The 23,526-nt window shown below is 43.0% G+C and overlaps 1 protein-coding gene, 6 non-coding genes and 2 pseudogenes across 8 annotated transcripts in view; 2 read left to right on the top strand and 7 right to left on the bottom strand.

The window, feature by feature from the left end:
* Positions 1-23,526, top strand: part of HDAC9 (histone deacetylase 9) — a 774,871-nt gene that overhangs the window by 157,447 nt on the left and 593,898 nt on the right. The window lies entirely within an intron of this gene.
* Positions 1,407-1,533, bottom strand: LOC138643781 (U4atac minor spliceosomal RNA). The gene has a single exon (XR_011314296.1). It is a non-coding gene; the product is annotated as a U4atac minor spliceosomal RNA (small nuclear RNA).
* On the bottom strand, positions 5,548-5,674 carry LOC138643780 (U4atac minor spliceosomal RNA). Its single transcript, XR_011314295.1, has one exon. It is a non-coding gene; the product is annotated as a U4atac minor spliceosomal RNA (small nuclear RNA).
* On the bottom strand, positions 7,503-7,629 carry LOC138643785 (U4atac minor spliceosomal RNA). Its single transcript, XR_011314300.1, has one exon. It is a non-coding gene; the product is annotated as a U4atac minor spliceosomal RNA (small nuclear RNA).
* On the bottom strand, positions 9,310-9,427 carry LOC138643787 (U4atac minor spliceosomal RNA; annotated as a pseudogene).
* Positions 13,023-13,149, bottom strand: LOC138643784 (U4atac minor spliceosomal RNA). The gene has a single exon (XR_011314299.1). It is a non-coding gene; the product is annotated as a U4atac minor spliceosomal RNA (small nuclear RNA).
* On the bottom strand, positions 16,037-16,163 carry LOC138643783 (U4atac minor spliceosomal RNA). The gene has a single exon (XR_011314298.1). It is a non-coding gene; the product is annotated as a U4atac minor spliceosomal RNA (small nuclear RNA).
* On the bottom strand, positions 18,939-19,065 carry LOC138643782 (U4atac minor spliceosomal RNA). Its single transcript, XR_011314297.1, has one exon. It is a non-coding gene; the product is annotated as a U4atac minor spliceosomal RNA (small nuclear RNA).
* On the top strand, positions 21,023-21,140 carry LOC138643791 (U4atac minor spliceosomal RNA; annotated as a pseudogene).

Raw genomic sequence — 23,526 nt, 5'->3', positions numbered from 1 at the left:
ACCCTGGTTACCAGCAAAGACATCGCTGAATCGGTGTCACACACGCCGATTCAGCGATGTCTACGGGGAGTCCAGCGACGAAATAAAGTTCTGGACTTTCTTCCCCGACCAGCGATCTCCCAGCAGGGGCCTGATCGCTGCTGCCTGTCACACTGGACGATATCGCTAGCGAGGACGCTGCAACGTCACGGATCGCTAGCGATATCGTCTAGTGTGACAGTACCTTTAACGTTCTCCACTGTGGGAGGATATTAGGGTTTTAAAATGTTTTTGCCTAATTCACCATTTGTGACCTTTGCAACAATTTTTTGCAACTTTTTGAAATCTACTCTAATTCCCCAGCTCCCCCAAGAGTTATATACTCCATACATTTTTCCATGTTGCAAAATATGGGACTTTTTTTTTTTTTTTACAAAAAAAACCCCTATATCTGTTAAAGAAAAAAAAGAATATTTTTGACTTTTCATAAAATTCATCATGGATGAATTTGGAGCAAAAATGTCAGCTATTCGCAAGACAGAAAAAGAAAAGGGACTTTAAAAAAAACACAAAATGCAAATGATGAATCGGGCACATGTTTTTTTTTTTCTAAATAGGTTCCAATCCTGATGTTGGCTTACAATTACTGACATGTGAATAATTAAATGTTTCTGCCATATTTTGATGTTTATAATAATAAAACACAGAGCAAAGTATCTTCTATAGCAGAAAGATTAGGAGTTACTCTGAATTGTGGCTCAACCAGAATCAGATTCCTGCAGTGTAAATGAGACCTGATGTTTTATTCCAACACTAGATCTACAACTCTTAAGGTACCGTCACACTAAGCGACAACGATCCGGATCGCTGCAGCGTCGCTGTTTGGTCGCTGGAGAGCTATCACACAGACAGCTCTCCAGCGACCAACGATTCCGAGGTCCCCGGTAACCAGGGTAAACATCGGGTTACTAAGCGCGGCCCTGCGCTTAGTAACCCGATGTTTACCCTGGTTACCAGCGAAGACATTGCTGAATCGGTGTCACACACGCCGATTCAGCGATGTCAGCAGGAGGTCCAGCGACGAAATAAAGTTCTGGACTTTCTGCTCCGACCAACGACATCACAGCAGGATTCTGATCGCTGCTGCCTGTCAAACTGAACGATATCGCTATCCAGGACGCTGCAACGTCACGGATCGCTAGCGATATCGTTTAGTGTGACGGTACCTTTACTTTGAAACCAGAAGAGCAGGGTTCCAAAAAATGCCTGAATTGAAAGTTTCTGCCAAATAGTAATGTTTGCAGGAGTAAAACACTGGTAAAATATTTAGGATACCACAGCACCAAATTATCACAGTGTAAATGAGACCACGTATGTTTCTCCCCAGCTCTCAAACTAGAAATCTTATTTTTAAACTGAATAAATGGGGGTCCAAAAATTGCACCTCTCTAGAGCTTTCGCCCCAGGGATGCTTTTGTGTTGTTTGTGGTGTCAGCAATACTAACCTCATTAAACATTCATTGGTCAGTAGCTCAACCCCAAGAGAAGGATGGTTGAATACTGACCCTGAATGGCCATGACTGCCCCATGCACACGCCCTTTGTAAATTAAGGAGATAAGGTTTCAAGTTGTTAACCATTCCCAGAATGCTTTTCAGCAAATAGTTTGCATAAGGAAAAAGTGACCTTGATGACAGAGCATTTTTGACTATTTTTCCAAAGACTTGTGATTTTTGCCAAGTGTTTGGTGTTTTGCTGTTTTTTTGTTTTTAAATTAAATTCATCTTTCCATTTGCAACTTTTTTGAAGCCTATTTTATATGTTTACCTTTTTTTGTTTTTTTTTCATTCACTACTGTAGGCAAGGATTAAGGTTTTGACATGTTTCTGCCTAATTCATCATTTGTGACCTTTGCAATAACTTTTGTGACTTTTTGAAACATACTCTAGCCCCTGACCAGAGTGATTCTATATAGAACAGAAATGTTTACGCCATTTTCTAAAACATGCAACTTTTTTTTACATAAAAAAGAAAAAGAAACAAAAAACACAAAAACAGTTAAAGACAGAAATAAAAGACTATTTTTTGCCTTTGCACAAAATTCATGAACCGTGTGTACCATTTTTAATGAGTTTTAAGTCCCGCTGCGCTGATTGGTAGCGACCAGCCGGCGTGACCAATCAGCGACTTTGCTGTGGAATTTAAATCCCGCTTCGCTGATTGGTCGCGCCCAGCCGTTATATACCGTGTGGCTGCTATATACTACCGGACCAGTGTTAGATACTATGTGGCCAGTGTTATGTACTGCGTGGGCTGTGCTATATATTACGTGGCCAGTGTTATATACTGTGTGGGCTGTGTTACATAGTACATCGCCTGTGTTATATAGTACGTGGGCTGTGTTATATACTGCGTGGCCTGTATTAACGCATTCTACAATATGTGTGTATGTATATAGCAGACACTACGTGGCCTGTGCTATATACTATGTAGCTGCTTTATACATACATACATACACACATATGCTAGAATATCCGATGCGTTAGAATCAGGCCACCATCTAGTGTACTATAAAGAAAAAAAGAATTCTGTATTCAGGATCATGCAGAACCAAATAATCACAGCGTGAATGAGACCTTGTATGTTTCTCCTCAACTCTAAGGGTATGTGCATATGTAGATGGAACCTCTGCAGATTTTTCCACACCTGTTTTGACAAATCCGCAGGTAAAAAGCACTGCGTTTTACCCACGAATAGGATATAGAGTATGTGCACACGTTGCAGATTTTGCTGTGGAGCCGCAGCTGCTTTCCATGAGTTTACAGTACCATGTAAACTTATGGAAAACTAAATCCGCAGTGCCTATGCTGTGGAAAAAAATGTTTACTCCTGCTCCATAATAGGAATCCGCACAAAAACTGCATAAAATCTGCGGTAAAACGAGGTGCTTTTTACCTGCGCATTTATCAAAACAGGTGCAGAAAAATCTGAAGAGGTTCCATCTACTTATGCACATCCGCAGCGGATTTTTCCGCGCAGAAACGCTGCAGATCCGCACTCTGATTTACAATGTAAATCAATGGGTAAAAAAAAAGTTGTGCGGAAAAATCAGTGCAGAATTGCTGCGGATTTAAAAGAAGTGCATGTCACTTCTTTTGTGCGGATCTGCAGCGTTTCTCCACCCCTCCTTGCTAGAAATCCGCAGTGGCAAAAACTGCATAAAATCTGCACAAAATCCGCGGCATATCCGCAGCTGCGGATTCTGCCCGGAGATGCGGATTTTGTGTAGAAAATTCTGCACCACATTTCCTTCGTGTGCACATAGCCTAACTGTGGATTTGTTGTGGATTCCTATAATGGAGCAGTTGTTATCCGCTGTGGAATATACAAAGCAGCATTTCCACGCGGTGTTTTCCGCAGCATGTGCACTGGGGATTTTGTTTACCATAGGTTTACATGGTACTGTAAACTCACGGAAAACCACTGCAGATCCACAACGTGTGCACATACCCTCAGACTAGAAATCTTAATATCAAACCAAAAGAACAGGAGTCCAAAAATTGCACCTCTCTAGAGCTTTCACCCCAGGGATGCTTCTGTGTTGTTTGTGGTGTCAGCAATACTAACCTCATTAACCCTGCTGTTCTGTTCAGTCTGGGGAGACCTATTTTGAACTTTGGTATTTTTTGGGGTGTTCAAGATGCGGTTCTGAAACTTGTGGTTGATTGACTTAAATGAGGATGGGTCGGTCGGCCACGGGTTTCAGAGCCGCATCTTGAATATTTTAAAGAATATTGAAGTTCAAAGTCGGTCATTTTTGACCAACAGAACAGCAGGGTTAAACATTCATTGGTCAGTAGCTCAACCCAAAGAGAAGGATGGTTGAATACTGACCCTGATTGCCCCATGACTGACCTATAGACATGTCTCTTTTCAGTTAAGGAGAGTAGATTTCAAGTTGCAAATTTTACCCAGCATGCTATTCTACAAATAGTTTGCATAATCCTTTAGAGACTTGGCTCCTTCTGTTCTAGAAGATATAGTGAATGTTTGATTTTTGCACTGTTGCCTCAATTTGCCCCTCTGATGCTGCTGTTTGAGTAATTTTTGTACATTTAATTCCTTTTTTTCTTTTTTAACAAGTTCCTCATCAGCAGGATTTTCTTCAGTGAAGGTCAAGAGAATTCTAGCTGCAACTAATTTGCATTTTGCTTTTGTTTCATTGTCTCCATTGTATGGAGTGAGGCAGTGAACTCTAGTTGGCCATACCCACTGGAAGGCCAAGTCATGAGATTGGGGTGGCTTAGCTCTATACAATTGTATGTATGAGGCCGGGGTCACACTTGTGAGTGCAATGTGAGAAACTTGCGCGAGTCTGTCTCCTCAATACCCGACGCTGCCGCCGAAGCATGCGGCTGCTTGTATTTCTATGCAGCTGAACGCTCCGGTCGTGAATGCTGACGGCAGTGACAGGTATTGAGGTGAGTTTTTCGTATTGCACCTGCAAGTGTGACCCCGGCCTAACTCATATGTATGCTTCGGTCCTGGCTCAAAAATAGGTGAATCCCCACAGTGCATGCACTGAGGGGATTCATAAGTCTGCAGTCACACAGAGTGATTGAAGACTTGTTGATTTGGACTGGACAACCCCTTAAAACCACATCTGTATTAAACTTACCAACCACTTGACAGTAACCATATAATGAGTTTCTAACTCAGAAAAGTAGCAGATCAGGACGGGACAGAGAACATGAAATGAACAGAGTGGCACAGGCGGGAGTTCCAAGGTGTCAGTAGCAAAGAAGTTAAGGACTGGCTATGCTGGCGACATAATTCCCAAAAAGGGCAAAGAGGATACGGAACCATGGGCTGAGAATTAGGCCCCTTTCACACATCAGTTTTTTGCCGTCAGTCACAATCCGTTGGCTCGACAGATAGACGGATCCGTCGCAGATTGTGAAAAACTGATGCGACGGATCTGTTTTTCGCCGGATCCGACTAGCAGATCTGGCTAATTGAATCCTAAAAAAAAAAAAAAATCGGAATCCATGAAAAATGTCAGCGAATATCACAAGACAGAAAAAGAAAAGGGACTTAAAAAAAAAAAAACACAAAATGCAAATGATGAATCTGGCCCATATTTTTTTTTTTCTAAATAGGTTCCAATCCTGATGTTGGCTTACAATTACTGACATGTGAATAATTAAATGTTTCTGCCATATTGTGATGTTTGTAATAATAAAACACAGAGCAAAGTATCTTCTATAGCAGAAAGATTAGGAGTTACTCTGAATTGTGGATCAACCAGAATCAGATTCCTGCAGTGTAAATGAGACCTGATGTTTTATTCCAACACTAGATCTACAACTCTTACTTTGAAACCAGAAGAGCAGGATTCCAAAAATTGCCTGAATTGAAAGTTTCTGCCAAATTGTAATGTTTGCAATAATAAAACACTGGTAAAATATTCAGGATACCACAGCACCAAATTATCACAGTGTTAATGAGACCACGTAGGTTTCTCCCCAGCTCTCAAACTAGAAATCTTATTTTTAAACTGAATAAATGGGGGTCCAAAAATTGCACCTCTCTGGAGCTTTCACCCCAGGGATGCTTTTATGTTGTTTGTGGTGTCAGCAATACTAACCTCATTAAACATTCATTGGTCAGTAGCTCAACCCCAAGAGAAGGATGGTTAAGTACTGACCCTCAATGGCCATGACTGCCCCATGCACACGCCCTTTGTAAATTAAGGAGATAAGGTTTCAAGTTGTTAACCATTCCCAGAATGCTTTTCAGCAAATAGTTTGCATAAGGAAAAAGTGACCTTGATGACAGAGCATTTTTGACTATTTTTCCAAAGACTTGTGATTTTTGCCAAGTGTTTGGTGTTTTGCTGTTTTTAAAAAAAATTAAATTCATCTTTCCATTTGCAACTTTTTTGAAGCCTATTTTATATGTTTACCTGTTTTGTTTTTTTCCCATTCACCACTGTAGGCAAGGATTAGGGTTTTGACATGTTTTTGCCTAATTCATCATTTGTGACCTTTGCAATAACTTTTGTGACTTTTTGAAACATACTCTAGCCCCTGACCAGAGTGATTCTATATACAGCAGAAATGTTTACGACATTTTCTAAAACATGCAACTTTTTTTTTTACTAAAAAAAGAAAGAAAAAGAACCAAAAAACCCCCCACAAAAACAGTTAAAGACAGAAATAAAAAACTATTTTTGCCTTTGCACAAAATTCATGAACTTTGTGTACCATTTTTTAATGAGTTTGTCACTAAATGACAGTATCACAAGACAGAAAAAAATGGATTAGAAAAATCCTGTGATTCTGCCCTATAATTTTTCTGTGTAGATTCTAATCTTGTTTCTGGTGTGCAATTCCTGACATGAATAAGAATGTTTCTAGCAAATCCTAATATTTGCAATAATGAAATACCGGTAAAACATTCACAGAATCTACTATAAAGAAAAAAAGAATTCTGTATTCAGGATCATGCAGAACCAAATGATCACAGCGTGAATGAAACCATGTATGTTTCTCCTCAGCTCTAAGGGTATGTGCATACGTAGATGGAACCTCTGCGGATTTTTCCTTACCTATTTTGAGAAATCTGCAGGTAAAAAGCACTGCGTTTTACCCGCGGATATAGGGTATGTGCACACGTTGCGGATTTTGCTGCAGAACTGCAGCTGCTTTCCATGAGTTTACAGTACCATGTAAATCTATGGGAAACTAAATCTGCAGTGCACATGCTGCGGAAAAAAATGCGCAGAAATGTAGCGTTGTTTATTCTGCATCATGTCAATTTTTTGTGCGGATTCCGCAGCGGTTTACACCTGCTCCACAATAGGAATCCGCACAAAAACTGCAAAATCTGTGTTAAAACGCAGTGCTTTTTACCTGCGGATATCAAAGCAGGTGCGGAAAAATCCGCAGAGGTTCCATCTACTTATGCTCATACCCTTAGGCTATGTGCACACGTAGGAAATGTGGTGCAGAATTTTCTGCATAAAATCTGCAGCTGCGGATTTGCCACGGTTTTTATGCGGATTTTGTTTGGATTTTATGCAGTTTTTGCCACTGCGGATTTCTATCATGGAGGGGTGCAGAAACGCTGCAGATCCGCACAAAAGAAGTGACATGCACTTCTTTTAAATCCGCAGCAATTCCGCACAACTTTTTTTTACCCATTGATTTACATTGTAAATCACAGTGCGGATCTGCAGCATTTCTGCGCGGAAAAATCCGTTGCGGATCCACAGCAAGTCCGCATCGTGTGCACATAGCCTAACTGTGGATTTGATGTGGATTCCTATAATGGAGCAGTTGTTATCCTCTGCAGAATATACAAAGCAGCATTTCCACGCGGTGTTTTCCGCAGCATGTGCACTGGGGATTTTGTTTACCATAGGTTTACATGGTACTGTAAGCTCATGGAAAAACGCTGCAGACCCGCAACGTGTGCACATACCCTGAGACTAGCAATCTTAATATCAAACCAAAAGAACAGGAGTCCAAAAATTGCACCTCTTTAGAGCTTTCACCCCCAAGGATGCTTCTGTGTTGTTTGTGGTGTCAGCAATACTAACCTCATTAAACATTCATTGGTCAGTAGCTCAACCCAAGAGAAGGATAGTTGAATACTGACCCTGCTTGCCTATGACTGACCTATAGACATGTCTCTTTTCAGTTAAGGAGAGTAGATTTCAAGTTGCAAATTTTACCCAGCATGCTATTCTACAAATAGTTTGCATAATCCTTTAGAGACTTGGCTCCTTCTGTTCTAGAAGATATAGTGAATGTTTGATTTTTGCACTGTTGCCTCAATTTCCCCCTCTGATGCTGCTGTTTGAGTAATTTTTGTACATTTAATTCCTTTTTTCTTTTTTAACAAGTTCCTCAGCAGCAGGATTTTCTTCAGTGAAGGTCAAGAGAATTCTAGCTGCAACTAATTTGCATTTTGCTTTTGTTTCATTGTCTCCATTGTATGGAGTGAGGCAGTGCCCTCTAGTTGGCCATACCCACTGGAAGGCCAAGTCATGAGACTGGGGAGGCTTAGCTCTATACAATTGTATGTATGAGGCCGGGGTCACACTTGTGAGTGCAATGTGAGAAACCTGCGCGAGTCTGTCTCCTCAATACCCGACGCTGCCGCCGAAGCATGCGGCTGCTTGTATTTCTATGCAGCTGAACGCTCCGGTCGTGAATGCTGACGGCAGTGACAGGTATTGAGGTGAGTTTCTCGTATTGCACTTGCACGTGTGACCCCGGCCTAACTCATATGTATGCTTCGGTCCTGGCTCAAAAATAGGTGAATCCCCACAGCGCATGCACTGAGGGGATTCATAAGTCTGCAGTCACACAGAGTGAGTGAAGACTTATTGATTTGGACTGGACAACCCCTTAAAACCACATCTGTATTAAACTTACCAACCACTTGACAGTAACCATATAATGAGTTTCTAACTCAGAAAAGTAGCAGATCAGGACGGGACAGAGAACATGAAATGAACAGAGTGGCACAGGCGGGAGTTCCAAGGTGTCAGTAGCAAAGAAGTTAAGGACTGGCTATGCTGGCGACATGATTCCCAAAAAGGGCAAAGAGGACACGGAACCATGGGCTGAGAATTAGGCCCCTTTCACACATCAGTTTTTTGCCATCAGTCACAATCCGTTGGCTCGACAGATAGACGGATCCGTCGCAGATTGTGAAAAACTGATGCGACGGATCCGTTTTTCGCCGGATCCGACTAGCAGATCTGGCTAATTGAATCCTAAAAAAAAAAAAATCGGAATCCATCAAAAATGTCAGCGCATATCACAAGACAGAAAAAGAAAAGGGACTTAAAAAAAACAAAACAAAATGCAAATGATGAATCGGGCCCATGTTTTTTTTTTTCTAAATAGGTTCCAATCCTGATGTTGGCTTACAATTACTGACATGTGAATAATTAAATGTTTCTGCCATATTGTGATGTTTGTAATAATAAAACACAGAGCAAAGTATCTTCTATAGCAGAAAGATTAGGAGTTACTCTGAATTGTGGATCAACCAGAATCAGATTCCTGCAGTGTAAATGAGACCAGATGTTTTATTCCAACACTAGATCTACAACTCTTACTTTGAAACCAGAAGAGCAGGATTCCAAAAATTGCCTGAATTGAAAGTTTCTGCCAAATTGTAACGTTTGCAATAATAAAACACTGGTAAAATATTCAGGATACCACAGCACCAAATTATCACAGTGTTAATGAGACCACGTATGTTTCTCCCCAGCTCTCAAACTAGAAATCTTATTTTTAAACTGAATAAATGGGGGTCCAAAAATTGCACCTCTCTAGAGCTTTCGCCCCAGGGATGCTTTTATGTTGTCAGCAATACTAACCTCATTAAACATTCATTGGTCAGTAGCTCAACCCCAAGAGAAGGATGGTTGAATACTGACCCTGAATGGCCATGACTGCCCCATGCACACGCCCTTTGTAAATTAAGGAGATAAGGTTTCAAGTTGTTAACCATTCCCAGAATGCTTTTCAGCAAATAGTTTGCATAAGGAAAAAGTGACCTTGATGACAGAGCATTTTTGACTATTTTTCCAAAGACTTGTGATTTTTGCCAAGTGTTTGGTGTTTTGCTGGTTTTTTTTAAAATTAAATTCATCTTTCCATTTGCAACTTTTTTGAAGCCTATTTTGTATGTTTATCTGTTTTTGTTTTTTTTCCATTCACCACTGTAGGCAAGGATTATGGTTTTGACATGTTTTTGCCTAATTCATCATTTGTGACCTTTGCAATAACTTTTGTGACTTTTTGAAACATACTCTAGCCCCTGACCAGAGTGATTCTATATACAGCAGAAATGTTTACGACATTTTCTAAAACATGCAACTTTTTTTTACATAAAAAAGAAAAAGAAACAAAAAATACAAAAACAGTTAAAGACAGAAATAAAAGACTATTTTTTGCCTTTGCACAAAATTCATGAACCGTGTGTACCATTTTTTAATGAGTTTGTCACAAAATGACAGTATCACAAGATAGAAAAAAAATGGCTTAGGCTGCGTGTCCACGTTCAGGATGGCCAGCGGTATCGCCGGAGCGGCTTAGCCGCTCTGCGGTAAGCCCGCCCCCTTTCTGGGACGCGATGATGCCGGATGTGTTCACAGCACACATCCGGGATCATCGCTCCCCACCATATGGCCCTGTGCTATATCTTGCGGCGACGGAGCGTCGCCGCAAGATATACGGACATGCTGCGATCTGAAAAGACGCGCAGCATGTCCGGAGTCGCAGGGCCGCCGCGTGCGTGTTACCACGCATAGTGGAGACGGGATTTCATTAAATCCCCTCCACTATGCTGTAACATCTGGACGCTGCGTGTCTGACGCTGCAGCTCTATGCAGCGTCAAACACGCAGCGTTTACTGCACGTGGACACATACCCTTAAAAAAATCCAGTGATTCTGTCCTATAATTTTTCTGTGTAGATTCTAATCTTGTTTCTGGTGTGCAATTCCTGACATGAACAAGAATGTTTCTAGCAAATCCTAATATTTGCAATAATGAAATACTGGTAAAACATTCACAGAGTCTACTATATAATTGTCTAAGGGTCACTTCCGTCTGTCTTTCTGTCTGTCTTTCTGTCACGGATATTCATTGGTCACGGCCTCTGTCTGTCATGAAAATCCAAGTCGCTGATTGTTCGCGGCAAAACAGCTATGACCAATCAGCGACAGTCACAGTCCGGCGGAAAAATGGCTGCTTCTTACTCCCCGCAGTCAGTGCACGGAGCGTACTCACCTCCAGTCAGCGCTCACACAGGGTTAATGGCTGCGTTACACCGCAGAATGCCGCGGTGTTAGGCTATGTTCACACTTTGCGGATTTTGCTGCGGATCCGCAGCAGATTTGACCGCTGCGGATCCGCAGCAGTTTCCCATGAGTTTACAGTACAATGTAAACCTATGGGAAACAAAAAACGCTGTGCACATGCTGCAGAAAAATCCGCGCAGAAACGCTGCGGACTACATTCCGCAGCATGTCACTTCTTTTCTGCTGATTTTCACCTGCTCCAATAGGAAACTGCAGATGAAAATCCGCAGAAGAAACCGCAGTAAAAACCGCGATAAATCCGCAGTAAAAACCGCGAAGGGTTTTCACTGCAGATTTTGGAATTCTGCGGCGTAAAAAACCGCAGTGGAATCCGCAAAGTGTGAACATAGCCTTAAGCACTCCATTAACGCTGCTATTAACCCTGTGTGACCAACTTTTTACTATTGATGTTGCCTATACAGCATCAATAGTGGAAAGATCTAATGTTAAAAATAATTAAAAAAATAAAAAATCATTAAATACTCACCATCCGTCGGCCTCTTGGATCCACAACAGGCCTTTCCCGCTGCTCGCGACATTCCAGTGACCGCTCTATGCATTGCGAACTCGCGAGATGATGTGGTGGTCTCGCGAGACCACTACGTCATCATCTTGCGAGACCGCAAGGCACCGCGCGACCAATCAGCGACATTGCCGTGGGATTTAAATCCCGCTTCGCTGATTGGTCGCGCCCAGCTGACATTGGCGTGGGATTTAAATCCCGCTTCACTGATTGGTAGCGCCTAGCCGGCGTGACCAATCTGCGACTTTGCCACGGGATTTAAATCCTGCTTCGCTGATTGCTCGCACCCAGCCGGCGCGACCAATCAGCGACATTGCTGCAGAATTTAAATCCCGCTTTGCGGATTGGTCGCGCCCAGCCGGTGCGTGCAACCAATCAGCAAAGCGGGATTTAAATCCCGCGCCAATGTCGCTGATTGGTCGCGCCCAGCCAACGCAACATTCAGTCACCGCTCACACAGGGTTAATGCCAGTAGTAACGGACCGTGTTATGCCACGGGTAACGCACTACGTTACCACTGCTATTAACCCTGTTTGTCCCCAACTTTTTACTATTGATGCTGCCTATGTAGTGTACTATAAAGAAGAAAAGAATTCTGTATTCAGGATCATGCATTACCAAATGATCACAGCGTGAATGAAACCATGTATGTTTCTCCTCAACTCTAAGGGTATGTGCATACGTAGATGGAACCTCTGCAGACTTTTCCTTACCTGTTTTGAGAATCCGCAGGTAAAAAGCACTGCGTTTTACCCATGGATAGGATATAGAGTATGTGCACACGTTGCAGATTTTGCTGCGGAACCGCAGCTGCTTTCCATGAGTTTACAGTACCATGTAAACCTATGGAAAACTAAATCTGCAGTGCACATGCTGCAGAAAAAAATGCGCGGAAACGTAGCGTTGTTTATTCTGCAGCATGTCAATTCTTTGTGTGGATTCCGCAGCGGTTTACACCAGCTCCATAATAGGAATCCGCACAAAAACTGCATAAAATCTGCAGTAAAACGAGGTGCTTTTTACCTGCGGATTTATCAAAACAGGTGCAGAAAAATCTGAAGAGGTTCCATCTACTTATGCACATACCCTTAGGCTATGTGCACATGTAGGAAATGTGGTGCAGAATTTTCTGCACAAAATCCACATCTCCTGGCAGAATCCGCAGCTGCGGATTTGCCGCGGATTTTGTGCAGATTTTATGCAGTTTTTGCCACTGCGGATTTCTATCAATGAGGGGTGGAGAAACGCTGCAGATCAGCACAAAAGAAGTGACATGCACTTCTTTTAAATCCGCAGCAATTCTGCACTGATTTTTCCACAGAACTTTTCTTTTACCCATTGATTTACATTGTAAATCACAGTGCGGATCTGCAGCGTTTCTGCGCGGAAAAAACCGCTGCGGATCCACAGCAACATGTGCACATAGCCTAACTGTGGATTTGTTGTGGATTCCTATAATGGAGCAGTTGTTATCCTCTGCAGAATATACAAAGCAGCATTTCCACGCGGTGTTTTCCGCAGCATGTGCACTGGGGATTTTGTTGGTGCTGTAAACTCATGGAAAACCGCTGCAGATCCGCAACGTGTGCTCATACTCTCAGACTAGCAATCTTAATATCAAACCAAAAGAACAGGAGTCCAAAAATTGCACCTCTTTAGAGCTTTCACCCCCAAGGATGCTTCTGTGTTGTTTGTGGTGTCAGCAATACTAACCTCATTAAACATTCATTGGTCAGTAGCTCAACCCAAGAGAAGGATGGTTGAATACTGACCCTGATTGCCCCATGACTGACCTATAGATACGTCTCTTTTCAGTTAAGGAGAGTAGATTTCAAGTTGCAAATTTTACCCAGCATGCTATTCTACAAATAGTTTGCATAATCCTTTAGAGACTTAGCTCCTTCTGTTCTAGAAGATATAGTGAATGTTTGATTTTTGCACTGTTGCCTCAATTTCCCCCTCTGATGCTGCTGTTTGAGTAATTTTTGTACATTTAATTCCTTTTTTTCTTTTTTAACAAGTTCCTCATCAGCAGGATTCTTTTTAGTGAAGGTCAAGAGAATTCTAGCTGCAACTAATTTGCATTTTGCTTTTGTTTCATTGTCTCCATTGCATGGAGTGAGGCAGTGAACTCTAGTTGGCCATACCCACTGGATGGCCAAGTCATGAGATTGGGGTGGCTTAGCTCTATACAATTGTATGTATGAGGCCGGGGTCACACTTGTGAGTGCAATGTGAGAAACCTGCGCGAGTCTGTCTCCTCAATACCCGACGCTGCCGCCGAAGCATGCGGCTGCTTGTATTTCTATGCAGCTGAACGCTCCGGTCGTGAATGCTGACGGCAGTGACAGGTATTGAGGTGAGTTTTTCGTATTGCACCTGCAAGTGTGACCCCGGCCTAACTCATATGTATGCTTCGGTCCTGGCTCAAAAATAGGTGAATCCCCACAGTGCATGCACTGAGGGGATTCATAAGTCTGCAGTCACACAGAGTGAGTGAAGACTTGTTGATTTGGACTGGACAACCCCTTAAAACCACATCTGTATTAAACTTACCAACCACTTGACAGTAACCATATAATGAGTTTCTAACTCAGAAAAGTAGCAGATCAGGACGGGACAGAGAACATGAAATGAACAGAGTGGCACAGGCGGGAGTTCCAAGGTGTCAGTAGCAAAGAAGTTAAGGACTGGCTATGCTGGCGACATGATTCCCAAAAAGGGCAAAGAGGATACGGAACCATTAGCTGAGAATTAGGACCCTTTCACACATCAGTTTTTTGCCGTCAGTCACAATCCGTTGGCTCGACAGATAGACGGATCCGTCGCAGATTGTGAAAAACTGATGCGACGGATCCGTTTTTCGCCGGATCCAACTAGCAGATCTGGCTAATTGAATCCTAAAAAAAAAAATCGAAATCCATCAAAAATTTCAGCGAATATCACAAGACAGAAAAAGAAAAGGGACTTAAAAAAACCCACAAAATGCAAATGATGAATCGGGCCCATATTTTTTTTTCTAAATAGGTTCCAATCCTGATGTTGGCTTACAATTACTGACATGTGAATAATTAAATGTTTCTGCCATATTGTGATGTTTATAATAATAAAACACAGAGCAAAGTATCTTCTATAGCAGAAAGATTAGGAGTTACTCTGAATTGTGGATCAACCAGAATCAGATTCCTGCAGTGTAAATGAGACCTGATGTTTTATTCCAACACTAGATCTACAACTCTTACTTTGAAACCAGAAGAGCAGGATTCCAAAAATTGCCTGAATTCAAAGTTTCTGCCAAATTGTAATGTTTGCAATAATAAAACACTGGTAAAATATTCAGGATACCACAGCACCAAATTATCACAACGTAAATGAGACCACGTAGGTTTCTCCCCAGCTCTCAAACTAGAAATCTTATTTCTAGGAACGTTCCCACGATCTATGAACATCCAGCAGAGGGCGCCTCACCTTCACCGCAAATGAAGCTAAATATAGATCACTGATCTATATTTAGCCTCATTTCCCGGGGTTTTGCAGCAAGGAGCAGCCTGCATTAGCGGAACTCCTTGCTGCTAAATGTTTTAACCCCTTCAGAAGGATTTACATCGTTGGACGTTACAGATCTGCGGAGGGTAAGTATATTGTTGGTTTATTATGTTTTTTCTTTCACAGAACGAGGGTCTTCAGTGACTGGATTGGGCGTAGAATAAAATACTCCAACAACCATTGTTTTTATTTCATTAAAATAATTTTAAATAATGTGTTTGTGTTTTATTTAACCCTTTACTACAATTGGATTAATAATGGATAGGTGTCATAATTGACGCCTCTCCATTATTAATTTGGCTTAATGTCACCTTACAATAGCAAGGTGGCATTAACCCTTCATTACCCCATATCCCACCGCTACACGGGAATGGGAAGAGAGTGGCCAAGTGCCAGAATAGGCGCATCTTCCAGATGTGCCTGTTCTGGGGTGGCTGGGGGCAGATATTTTTAGCCAGGGGGGGGCCAATAACCGTGGACCCTCTCCAGGCTATTAATATCTGCCCTCAGTCACTGGCTTTACTACTCTGGCGGAGAAAATTGTGCGGGAGCCCACGCCAATTTTTTCCGCCATTTAACCCTTTATTTTAAGAGCTAGAACGGCCAAATTTTGCAGATACACACTACTGACATTAGTAGTGTGGAATCTGCAAAAAAATGGAGAGAAGACATGGTTTACTGTATGTAAACCATGTCTCAAATCATGTCGGGTTTTAGGAAGGAGAAAGAAAAAGCCGGTAATTGAATTACCGGCTTTCAAGCTGTATAGCGCTGGAAAAAATATTAATATATATACATATGTGTCTACTGACATATATATATATATATATATATATATATATAGACAGTATATATATATTTTTTTCTTTTTGGGACACATGGATCACTTCTATAGCGGTATGTTGGTTTTGCAAGCCTGCGAGAAAACCACACAGTACGGATGCCATACGGAGGATGCCATGCGCAAAAAACACTGACACACCCTGCCTACGGAGGAGCTACGGACCACTATTTTCGGGACATTTCAGCGTATTACGGCTGTAATATGCGGACTGTATTTTCATACGCTGAGTGTGAAGCCGGCCTTAAACTGAACAAATGGGGGTCCAAAAATTGCACCTCTCTAGAGTGTTCACCCCAGGGATGCTTTTATGTTGTTTGTGGTGTCAGCAATACTAACCTCATTAAACATTCATTGGTCAGTAGCTCAACCCCAAGAGAAGAATGGTTGAATACTGACCCTGAATGGCCATGACTGCCCCATGCACACGCCCTTTGTAAATTAAGGAGATAAGGTTTCAAGTTGTTAACCATTCCCAGAATGCTTTTCAGCAAATAGTTTGCATAAGGAAAAAGTGACCTTGATGACAGAGCATTTTTGACTATTTTTCCAAAGACTTGTGATTTTTGCCAAGTGTTTGGTGTTTTGCTGTTTTTTTTTTTTTAAATTAAATTCATCTTTCCATTTGCAACTTTTTTGAAGCCTATTTTATATGTTTACCTGTTTTTGTTTTTTTTCCATTCACCACTGTAGGCAAGGATTAGGGTTTTGACATGTTTCTGCCTAATTCATCATTTGTGACCTTTGCAATAACTTTTGTGACTTTTTGAAACATACTCTAGCCCCTGACCAGAGTGATTCTATATACAGCAGAAATGTTTACGCCATTTTCTAAAACATGCAACTTTTTTTACATAAAAAAGAAAAAGAAACAAAAAATACAAAAACAGTTAAAGACAGAAATAAAAGACTATTTTTTGCCTTTGCACAAAATTCATGAACCGTGTGTACCATTTTTTAATGAGTTTGTCACAAAATGACACTATCACAAGATAGAAAAAAAATGTCTTAAAAAATCCAGTGATTCTGTCCTATAATTTTTCTGTGTAGATTCTAATCTTGTTTCTGGTGTGCAATCCCTGACATGAACAAGAATGTTTCTAGCAAATCCTAATATTTGCAATAATGAAATACTGGTAAAACATTCACAAAATCTACTATATAATTGTCTAAGGGTCACTTCCGTCTGTCTGTCTGTCTTTCTGTCTGTCTTTCTGTCACAGATATTCATTGGTCACGGCCTCTGTCTGTCATGAAAATCCAAGTCACTGATTGGTCGCGGCAAAACAGCCACGACCAATCAGCGACCGGCACAGTCCGGCGGAAAAATGGCCGCTTCTTACTCCCCGCAGTCAGTGCCCGCTCCGTACTCCCCTCCAGTCAGCGCTCACACAGGGTTAATGGCTGCGTTACACTGCAGAATGCCGCGGTGTAACGCACTCCATTAACGCTGCTATTAACCCTGTGTGACCAACTTTTTACTATTGATGTTGCCTATGCAGCATCAATAGTGAAAAGATCTAATGTTAAAAATAATTTAAAAAATAAAAAATCATTAAATACTCACCATCCGTCGGCCCCTTGGATCCACAACAGGCCTTTCCTGCTGCTCGCGACATTCCAGTGACCACTCCATGCATTGCGAACTCGCGAGATGATGATGTGGTGGTCTCGCGAGACCACTACGTCATCATCTCGCGAGACCGCAAGGCACCGCGCGACCAATCAGCGACATTGCCATGGGATTTAAATCCCGCTTCGCTGATTGGTCGCGCCCAGCTGACATTGGCGTGGGATTTAAATCCTGCTTTGCTGATTGCTCGCACCCAGCCGGCACAACCAATCAGCGACATTGCTGCAGAATTTAAATCCCGCTTCGCGGATTGGTCGCGCCCAGCCGGTGCGTGCAACCAATCAGCGAAGCGGGATTTAAATCCCGTGCGAATGTCGCTGATTGGTCGCGCCCAGCCGACGCAACATTCAGTCACCGCTCACACAGGGTTAATGCCAGTAGTAACGGACCGCGTTATGCCGCGGGTAACGCACTACGTTACCACTGCTATTATCCCTGTTTGTCCCCAACTTTTTACTATTGATGCTGCCTATGTAGTGTACTATAAAGAAAAAAAGAATTCTGTATTCAGGATCATGCATTACCAAATGATCACAGCGTGAATGAAACCATGTATGTTTCTCCTCAACTCTAAGGGTATGTGCATACGTAGATGGAACCTCTGCAGAGTTTTCCTTACCTGTTTTGAGAATCCACAGGTAAAAAGCACTGCGTTTTACCCATGGATAGGATATAGGGTATGTGCACACGTTGCAGATTTTGCTGCGGAACCGCAGCTGCTTTCCATGAGTTTACAGTACCATGTAAACCTATGGAAAACTAAATCCGCAGTGCACATGCTGCGGAAAAAAATGCGCGGAAACGTAGCGTTGTTTATTCTGCAGCATGTCAATTCTTTGTGTGGATTCCGCAGCGGTTTACACCTGCTCCATAATAGGAATCCGCACAAAAACTGCATAAAATCTGCGGTAAAACGAGGTGCTTTTTACCTGTGGATTTATCAAAACAGGTGCAGAAAAATCTGAAGAGGTTCCATCTACTTATGCACATACCCTTAGGCTATGTACACACGTAGGAAATGTGGTGCAGAATTTTCTGCACAAAATCCGCATCTCCTGCCAGAATCCGCAGCTGCGGATTTGCCGCGGATTTTGTGCAGATTTTATGCAGTTTTTGCCACTGCGGATTTCTATCATGGAGGGGTGGAGAAATGCTGCAGATCAGCACAAAAGAAGTGACATGCACTTCTTTTAAATCCGCAGCAATTCTGCACTGATTTTTCCGCACAACTTTTTTTTACCCATTGATTTACATTGTAAATCACAGTGCGGATCTGCAGCGTTTCTGCGCGGAAAAATCCGCTGCTGATCTACAGCAACATGTGCACATAGCCTAACTGTGGATTTGATGTGGATTCCTATAATGGAGCAGTTGTTATCCGCTGCGGAATATACATAGCAGCATGTGCACTGGGGATTTTGTTTACCATAGGTTTACATGGTACTGTAAACTCATGGAAAACCGCTGCAGATCTGCAACATGTGCACATACCCTCAGACTAAAAATCTTAATATCAAACCAAATAAACAGGGGTCCAAAAATTGCACCTCTCTAGAGCGTTCACCCCAGGGATGCTTTTGTGTTGTTTGTGGTGTCAGCAATACTAACCTCATTAAACATTCATTGGTCAGTAGCTCAACCCCAAGAGAAGGATGGTTGAATACTGACCCTGATTGCCCATGACTGACCTATAGACATGTCTCTTTTCAGTTATGGAGAGTAGATTTCAAGTTGCAAATTTTACCCAGCATGCTATTCTACAAATAGTTTGCATAATCCTTTAGGACTTAGCTCCTTCTGTTCTAGAAGATATAGTGAATGTTTGATTTTTGCACTGTTGCCTCAATTTCCCCCTCTGATGCTGCTGTTTGAGTAATTTTTGTACATTTAATTCCTTTTTTTCTTTTTTAACAAGTTCCTCAGCAGCAGGATTCTTTTTAGTGAAGGTCAAGAGAATTCTAGCTGCAACTAATTTGCATTTTGCTTTTGTTTCATTGTCTCCATTGTATGGAGTGAGGCAGTGAACTCTAGTTGGCCATACCCACTGGATGGCCAAGTCATGAGACTGGGGAGGCTTAGCTCTATACAATTGTATTTGTGAGGCCGGGGTCACACTTGTTAGTGCAATGTGAGAAACCTGCGCGAGTCTGTCTCCTCAATACCCGACGCTGCCGCCGGAGCATGCGGCTGCTTGTATTTCTTTGCAGCTGAACGCTCCGGTCGTGAATGCTGACGGCAGTGACAGGTATTGAGGTGAGTTTCTCTTATTGCATTTGCAAGTATGACCCCGGCCTAACTCATATGTATGCTTCGGTCCTGGCTCAAAAATAGGTGAATCCCCACAGCGCATGCACTGAGGGGATTCATAAGTCTGCAGTCACACAGAGTGAGTGAAGACTTATTGATTTGGACTGGACAACCCCTTAAAACCACATCTGTATTAAACTTACCAACCACTTGACAGTAACCATATAATAAGTGTCTAACTCAGAAAAGTAGCAGATCAGGACGGGACAGAGAACATGAAATGAACAGAGTGGCACAGGCGGGAGTTCCAAGGTGTCAGTAGCAAAGAAGTTAAGGACTGGCTATGCTGGCGACATAATTCCCAAAAAGGGCAAAGAGGACACGGAACCATGGGCTGAGAATTAGGCCCCTTTTACACATCAGTTTTTTGCCGTCAGTCACAATCCGTTGGCTCGACAGATAGACGGATCCGTCGCAGATTGTGAAAAACTGATGCGACGGATCTGTTTTTCGCCGGGTCCGACTAGCAAATCTGGCTAAGTGAATCCTAAAAAAAAAATCGGAGCATGCTCAGTTAAAAAAAACGGAATCCATCACCGGATTCCTTCATTTGACGGATCTGGCGCCCATAGACTTCCATTCGAGCAAATGACGGGACGGCGACAGATCCATCGCTGTCCGTTTTTTGACGGACACAATAAATGTTACTTTGTCCCTTGCCTCCGGCCGCTGGAATGACGGATGAAATGTGAGGCCATCCGTCACTAATACAAGTCTATGAGAAAAAAATGGATCCAGCGGCATCAGTCGCCGAATCCATTTTTTTAAAAAATTCAACGGATTGTGACTGATGGCAAAAAACTGATGTGTTAAAGGGGCCTAAGGCTGGAATCACACCATCAGATGCGATATGCTAATGACCCTCATCTCTCATGAGAGAATCAGAGCACAGCTGTGGAGGAGGTGGAAAAAGTAATTTCTCTATATCCTCTGCTGCCGGCATAGGCGGGAATCGCACTGCACTTGGGTGATATTCGAGTGCAGTACAATGTTTCACTCGCACCCACAGACTTGTATCGGTGCGACTGAGCTGAGTCAAGTCTCGCTGACAATTGCAGCATGTTGTAATTGTTCTTTCATGCTGAATCCGCAATATCAGGGGGAGAAAAAGTGATGCAGCAGGGCAAAAATGAAAAATTCACTGTATCTTCTAGAACAGAAGAAGCTAATTTTCTAAAGTGTTAATTAGTCTTCCTCTTGAATATGCAAACTATTTGCAGAAAAGCATGCTGGGTAAAATTTGCAACTTGAAATCTTCTCGCCTTAACTGAAAGAGACATATCATGGGCAATCTGGTTCAGTATTCAACCATCCTTCTCTTGAGGTTGAGCTACTGATCAATGAATGTTTAATGAGATTAGTTCTGCTGACACCACAAAAGCATCCCTGGGGTGAAAGCTCTAGAGAAGTGCAATTTTTTGATGCGTGTTCTTTTGGTTTGAAAGTAAGATTTTTAGTTTTAGAGTTTGGGATCCAAGAAGTATCGTTTTTTATTGCGGAGAGTGACATGATAAGCATGTCGAGGTGAGGAGACTTAAAGCCGCAATGCTCCTCTGGGAAATATGCAAATTGTCTCTTCAGAGAGGAAGAGGACATGACTGTTAGGATTGCTACTTCCAATAGGTGGCACTAGAGTTCTAGTCCTCTTCCTCTCTGAAGAGACAATTTGCATATTTCCCAGAGGAGCATTGCGGCTTTAAGTCTCCTCACCTCAACATGCCTATCATGTCACTCTCCGCAAGGAGAAACGATACTTCTTGGATCCCGGTCAGATGCCTCTCAATCAGCCAAACCAGATCTCCACTTTGCACTGATGAGGGGCAATACCCTGAAACACAGTATCTGCAAATTGAAATTCTGGTTTGGTTATTATATTAAGTCATATGACAAGGCTCGTTGAAGGGTCAACTTTGACTATTAGGATTGCTACTTCCAATAGGTGGCACTAGAGTTTGGGAGAAACATACATGATCTCATCCCCACTGTGATAGTTTGGGTTTGGTGGATCCTGCACACAGAATAATTGTTTCTCTGTTTCAGATTCCTGTGAATATTTTACCAGTACTTTATTATAGCAAACATTAGGATTTGCTAGAAACATTCTTATTCGTGTCAGTAATTGCACACCAGAATCAGGATTAAATTCACATAGAAAAATTATAGGGCTCGATTCATCATTTGTGAAATTTTTTGTATGTCACTTTTCTTTTGCTATCTTGTGATACTGCCATTTTGTGACAAACTCTTTGAAAAGGCACACATGGTTCATGAATTTTGTGCAAAGGCTAAAATTGTCTTTTATTTCTGTCTTTAACTGGTTTTGTGTTTTTTTGTTTCTTTTTTTTTTAGTCCAAAAAGTTGCATGTTTCACAAAATGTCGTAAACATTTCTGTTGTATGTAAAATCACTGTGGTCAGGGGTTAGAGTATAAAGTCCCAAAATTTATTGCAAAGGTCACAAATGATGAAGTAGGCAAAAACATCTTAAAACCCTAATCCCTGCCCATGGCTGCCATCAGGGCATTACTGCCCTGACTGGCGTATGGGGCCCGGTGGGCAGAGGGGGCCCACATCGGGCCCCGTCTCACCTGCTCACCGGGACCCTACCAGCAGGCTAAACCGGGCCCTCAGTGACGCTGCGGCAGCAAAGCTATTGATTTGCGGGCCCGTAACCCGCATGTCAATAGTTAATCTTAGGCTGGCAGCTGACGTCAGCCGCAGCGCGCACGTTGCTGACGTCTGACGTCATTGTCAGTCACTGGCGAGTGCACGCTTCAGCTGAGTGGAGAGAGCTTCGCCTTTGCCACAGGATCGCTGCAAGGTAAGAACTTTTTTTTTTTTATTATTGAGAGCGGCGATCCAGGGGGCCCCAGGGCAGAATGCTGGAGAAACTGGGGCACAATGCTGGAGACACTGGGGCAGAATGCTGGACACACTGGGGCACAATGCTGGACAGACTGGAGGCACAATGCTGGAGACACTGGGGCAGAATGCTGGACACACTGGGGCACAATGCTGGACAGACTGGAGGCACAATGCTGGAGACACTGGGGCAGAATGCTGAAGACACTGGGGGCACAATGCTGGACACACTGGGGGCACAATGCTGGAGACACTGGGGCAGAATGCTGAAGACACTGGGGGCACAATGCTGGGCACACTGGGGCACAATGCTGGACACACTAGAGGCAGACTGCTGGACACACTGGGGGCACAATGCTGGACAGACTGGAGGCACAATGCTGGACACACTGGGGCAGAATGCTGAAGACACTGGGGGCACAATGCTGGACACACTGGGGGCACAATGCTGGACACACTGGGGGCACAATGCTGGACACACTGGGGCAGAATGCTGGACACACTGGGGCAGAATGCTGGACACACTGGGGGCAGAATGCTGGACACACTGGTGGCACAATGCTGGACAAACTGGGGGCACAATGCTGGATACACTGGGGGCACAATGCTGGACACACTGGGGCAGAATGCTGGACACACTGGGGCAGAATGCTGGACACACTGGGGCAGAATGCTGATGACACTGGGGGCAGAATGCTGGACACACTGGAGGCAGACTGCTGGACACACTGGGGGCACAATGCTGGACAGACTGGAGGCACAATGCTGGAGACACTGGGGTAGAATGCTGATGACACTGGGGGCAGAATGCTGGACACACTGGGGCACAATGCTGGACACACTGGAGGCAGACTGCTGGACACACTGGGGGCACAATGCTGGACAGACTGGAGGCACAATGCTGGAGACACTGGGGTAGAATGCTGGACACACTGGGGGCACAATGCTGG

Source organism: Ranitomeya imitator, chromosome 6 (assembly GCF_032444005.1).
Source record: "Ranitomeya imitator isolate aRanImi1 chromosome 6, aRanImi1.pri, whole genome shotgun sequence".
Taxonomy (NCBI): domain Eukaryota; kingdom Metazoa; phylum Chordata; class Amphibia; order Anura; family Dendrobatidae; genus Ranitomeya; species Ranitomeya imitator.
Note: the sequence above shows the minus strand (reverse complement) of the source record. Positions and strands in the feature narration are given on the sequence as shown.